Source organism: Arachis ipaensis, chromosome B05 (assembly GCF_000816755.2).
Source record: "Arachis ipaensis cultivar K30076 chromosome B05, Araip1.1, whole genome shotgun sequence".
Taxonomy (NCBI): domain Eukaryota; kingdom Viridiplantae; phylum Streptophyta; class Magnoliopsida; order Fabales; family Fabaceae; genus Arachis; species Arachis ipaensis.
Genome location: NC_029789.2, coordinates 132,357,648 through 132,363,669, shown reverse-complemented (window position 1 = coordinate 132,363,669; position 6,022 = coordinate 132,357,648).

Here is a 6,022-nt window from a genome sequence, read left to right as displayed (position 1 = left end):
ATTTTTAATTAGATCCTTATACTTTTTTTCTTTCAATTGGGTCTCTACACTATTTTTAATTTTGTAATTACGTCATTTTCATGTTAAAAATGTTAAAATTAATATAATATTTTTACCAAAATACATGTGGTCAAAGATTTAGTTAAGTTTTTAATTATAAATACCTTCAATTTGTGAAAAAATATTCAGTTAATTCTAATATTGTTTACACTAGAAAGGACTTAATTACAAAATTAAATCAGCGTAGGGACCAAATTGAAAAAAAAAAAGTATAGGATTCTAATTAAAAATTTGGTAAAACTATAGGAACCAACAGAATAATTAAACCATATAAATAAAGCTAGTGTATTGTATGTTTTTTTTAGAAAATTTTTACATTTATAATCTAATAATTTTGTCTTTAAATAAATAATTTTTAGCTTCTTAGCTTCATTTAGCGATTTTATTGAATAGTTTAGAACACATTCAATTCTAATTATATCTCTCACTTGAGTCTTTCTCTGGTTTCTTCTCATAACTACATTCTTCTCTTCAAATTTAAATTGCAAACAAGAAATCATATACAATCGCAAAGCAGATAGAACGATGGACATAGGAGGAGCATAAACGTGCAAATAAGGTCAGAAAGATAACATCATAGATTGAAAAACAAGCCGTGAAGTATTGCAGAAAATTAAGAACATGGCTGGTTACTTGTTTAGAGAAAAAAACAAAAACGAGCTAAATGAAAACCAGTATTATTTCTTTACACTAATGACCAATACAACTGTTATATATACACATGATTCAGAGCCTGACTCTTCTCAAGAATAATCATGAAGAGTAAGCTTTAACTAACTAACCAAAACACAAAACTAACTAAAAAAATTTTTGTTAGCTATAGAACTCTTATAACTAAACTAACTAACTAACTTTGGACTATCTCTGAATATCCCCCTCAAACTGAGGTATGGGTTTCGAAATACTCTCAGTTTGCGCTTGAACCTTTTAAATAAGTGTTGAGACACAGGCTGATCTAGAGAAGAAATATGCATCACATAAATAGATTTCTGATTAACCAGATCTCTTAAAAAATGAAGGTCTAGCTCTAAATGATTATACCTACTATGAAGTATAGGATTGGCAGGTAGGAGATAAGAACTTTGATTATAACAATATATAGTAGGTGGTGTTGGTTGAGGTATTCTCAATTCACCCAAAAGTTGCTGAATTGACATAATTTTAATTTGGACTGCACACATAGATCGATATTCAGCCTCAGTGTTGTTCATACTGACTTTAATTTGCTTATTACTCTTCCAAAATATGAGATTATTGCCTCCTAAAAGTTCTTAATGGCCTAGAGAAGGGAGGTTGAATTTATGACATTTTTTAACTTCTTTATAACTTGATTAATAAAGTCTCAAATCAAAACTGTTAACTTAGCTTACTTAGCTTATGTTTGGTCTACGTATATAATTATGTAGGAGACAAATTCGTTTCGTCTCAAATCGTGAAAAACAAAATTAGAACAGAGAGAAAAAAGATAACACAGCCATGTATCATGGTTTAGTTGTTAAGTGCAATGCAACCTACATCCAGTCTCTACTACAACGTTGGTGAAATTTCTACTATCTTTCTAAGTATTACATATACCAATTCCTTAGGACTTAATATAATCCTATCTGGGACACACAAGCTTCAACATAAACTTGACTTGACTATGTAACTACCTAGACTCAACACACTAAGTGCTTAACTTAGCAAGGAATACCTCTCAGGCCAAAATCCAAAGAAAACCCCATTTTCAGCAACAAACCTTGACACACTTAGCAAATTTTGTGTGATTTGGGGAACATGAAGCAAGTTTTTTGAACGAAAAGTAACATTAGCATATTTATCATATAAAATAGAAGAACCAAAGTTCTTAATTGCAATACCTGCATCATTACCTACAAAAACTTTATCTGAATCAGTGTTATTAGCAGTGGAAGAAAGAAGGTTGGAAGGGTCTGGTGTCAGATGATGACTTGCACCAGAATCTGCAAGTCCTGATGCTACACTCGACGATGAGGATGGAGCAGTAAAATAGGCAGTGGGATGATGAAAGTTGGCTGGAGGTGGTGGTGGTTGTGTATTGATATAGGAAATTTGTTGTGGTGCGAGATTGTGATAACAATTCCACACCACATGGCCCATTCTTCCACATAATTGACACTGCATTCGTGGATTATGGTTGTTATTGTAGCCAACCACGGCCATGTCTATTAGGATTGCCACGAGCATAGTCAAAATTTGCTGACAAATTCTGAACATAGTGAGCTACTGGGATGCCCTTTTTTGGTTTCTTAAATTGCTTGAGCATCTCCTCATAACAGAAGAAATGATTCAGCCTCAACTATTCTAAAAGATCCTCTCCTTGCTGTGACTGAAGAGCTGTACATTATATATTCCTTTGAGAGGTCATTTATGATAGCTTGAAGATGATCATCTTCTGGTACTTCATATCCCACAACAAACAAAGAATCTACAATCTTGCGAATCTTGGCAAGGAAGTCAGTGGCTGATCCAGTTTTCTTGCACGATCTGAGTTGGCTTTTGAGGCTTTGTACATGCACAGAAGTAGCTTGAAAATATTCATCAATTTTGTACCAGACTTCATAGAATCTAGAGAGATTTTTTACTTTGTTCTTGAAACAGTTTGTCATTAAAGCTACAAGCTAGGTTGTGAGAGTCTTATCTCTGTGGCGCCAATTCTTGAACTCTTCTATTTCTGTGATGGTCTTTTTGCAGCATCAGAAGTAAATTGTTCTGGAATTTTTGTTGGATCCAGATGAGTTTCAAGGCTTAGACTCTCAATAGTAAGAATAACTAGGTACCTCCAAGTAGAGTAGTTATCTTCATTGAGCTTTTCAACAATGGATGAAAAAGTTCTCTTTGTTGAATCAGAAAGTGTAATTTTCCTAGCTGAATGGAAGAGAAAAAAAAAAGAAGGCTTTAGATACCATAAAAGATGCAAAGAATATCAGAAAGGTGACATCACAGATTGAAAAACAAGCTGTGAAGTAATGCAGAAAATTAAGAACAAAGTTGGTTACTTGTTTAGAGAAGAAAATGAAAGTGAGCTTAATGAAAACCAGTATTATTTCTTCACACTAATGATCAATAAAATTGTTATATATATATACACATGGTTCATAGTCAGACTCTTCTCAAGAATAACCAAGAAGAGCAAGCTTTAACTAACTAACCAAATCACAAAACTAATTAAACAAAAATATGTTAGCTATAGAACTATGATAACTAAACTAACTAACTTTGTACTATCAGCTCTTAATAGAGCATACTCTGTTTCTAGGAGCCCTAATGCTATATGGGCAAGAATGGCAGTGCATGAAAGGTAATATTTTACTCCCCATCAACACTTTTTTTTTTTTAATTTTTATTCTTGTGGAATTTTATCAGATGCATATTCGGTTTGGATTACCAATTAATCTAGAAATATCCAGACTCAAAAATTTGAAATTGATGTCACTGTTTATTTCCTTTGCTTTTATCTATTGATATTTGATATGATAAAAAAATTTCATTTCAGTTACTATTTGTCCTTTGAAATTGAGTGACTTAGACATTTACAGGTTTGACAAGTTTGATATAACTATTTATAAAAGTGCATGAAGCTTTATTGTAATATCTATTGTATTATATACTCTTTTATATCTTTCACTAGGATCAACTTCCACAATTTCAGAGTACTCTGCCTCAGCCTCAGCCTCAGTACTTGCACCATCATTCATGTTTTGCTTCTTATTATATGTATCCTATTTTCTTTTGTTTTTTATTGATTTTTTCTCCACAAGTCCTTTTATTTGCTCTTATGAGAACAGTAGAGAAGAAGAACAACAAAAAATTATTTTAAAATGGATTTAACTTATAGTAGGCATGTGATTTAAGAATACGTAAAGAATTGTCAAAGCTAGTAATATTATTTTTTGTTTGTATTTAATCATCTCTAACGACGTACACTTCTGAGATTTTTCTTTTTCAATATATCACCTTTGTTTTGTCAAGGTTAATATTTATATACTCTGAACTAATGAAAACTCATGAAGGAATGATTGTATTTTTTGGATTTTAATTTTTATTCCTGCAACTTATAAGAGTAAGAATAGGCTTTAGTAATTAATATTGCATAAAAGTTTAGAATCATAGTGTCCATTTAGTAGTTACTATGCCAATACTTAATAGTGATCTTGATCTCTAATCTTAAGAAAAGGTTCCACATTTTGCTGAAAACATAGTAATTTTTTTTTTTGAATCTTTATGGTTTTTTGTTTTAACGGTATTTATTATACATGTATAATTGCTTAAATAATGAAGTGGTAAATACATATTTTAAAATATGAGGCACTTTGCAATATTTATATGTTTGCTGTTATAACAGAAATTCACTCTTTTAAAGAAACCTTCACGGATTTTTGGTAGGGCGGATTGAGAAGAAATAGATTTATCTGTTTGCTATTATTCTTCTGAAGGAATTAAAAATAAAATAAAATAAATATGATGTTATTTTTATATGATGAAATTTGAAAATAAAAAATGATTTAATTGTTTTTGACAAAATTAAAGGTAGCAATAACAAAACTAATATAAGGTTTAATTAATTTTTGGTTAAAACCTTACTAAAGGAAAACCTTGTGGGAAAAATTTTAGTGAAGGAAAAAGAGTACAATATCCTTTAGTGATGGGGACTGCCTCATTAAAAACCTTGTCAAGAAAAACCTAATGGGAAAAAACCTGACTAAGGGAAAAAGAGTACAGTCTCCCCCTCTTGTCGACATCATTTAATATCTCGAAATCGACGCATCCCAATCTCATGTACCAATCTTTCAAAGGAGGATTTTGGGAGTGACTTTGTAAATAAATCTGCCAGATTGTCATTTGAACGGATCTGTTGGACATCAATTGTCCCTTGATTTTGAAGGTCATGAGTGAAGAAGAATTTGGGAGAAATATGCTTTGTTCTATCTCCTTTGATGTATCCACCCTTAAGTTGAGAAATGCATGCTGCATTATCTTCAAACAGGACAGTTGGAGCTATCTTATGATCAATCAGTCCACATGATGATAGAATATATTGAATCAGACTCCTCAGCCAAAAACACTCGCGACTAGCTTCATGAATCGCCAGTATTTTAGCATGATTAGAGGATGTTGCAGCAATCGTCTGTTTCGTGGACCTCCAAGATATAGCTGTACCACCATATGTGAATAGGTATCCTGTTTGAGACCTCCCTTTATGTGGATCAGACAAGTATCCGGCATCTGCATAGCCAACTAGTTGTGACTTGGATCCATAGGATGTTGTATTGTGTATATATATACAAAGATAAGAAAAAGTATTAAAAATAAAGAGAGAGAGATTTGCATTTGATACTATCTCAATATAATAAAGATGGTTAATATTGCTATTAATATTATATGTAAAGAGTAATAGAAAATAGAATTTAAAATACTTATAAAATAAAAGAAGAGAAAAAATTGTAATAGTAATATAAGGAGAAGGGTATTTGATTGCATAAAAGAGGATTGATTTATTTGTATGAAAAGGAAGGAAGAATAATATTTTTGTTCTGTTGTTATTGTTGTTTATTCCTTTTGCCCGTACATCCTTTTATAGGCATACAAAACTAGCTTTTTCAAACCTCATTAAATCCATTCTCTCTTAAAAATGATTCCTTCAATATTGAGAAGGTGAGTCTACGTGGTCATCCATATCACAACAAGACGGTCTTTTTTGGCAAATTGACCCATCCATTTATTGGTGGGATAGGAATGGGCAAGGTAGACTCATCTGTTTCCTGCCATTGTTAAAATAATTAAAAATTATTTCATGATGAAATTATTTTTGAAGAAAATAAAAAATCATCGTATAACATCTTATAGTATTTATAAATTTGATACTCATTTTCTTTTAAAATCTTAAATATGTTTAAGTATATAATTTATATATTTAATTATATAATTTATGTTATTAAATTAT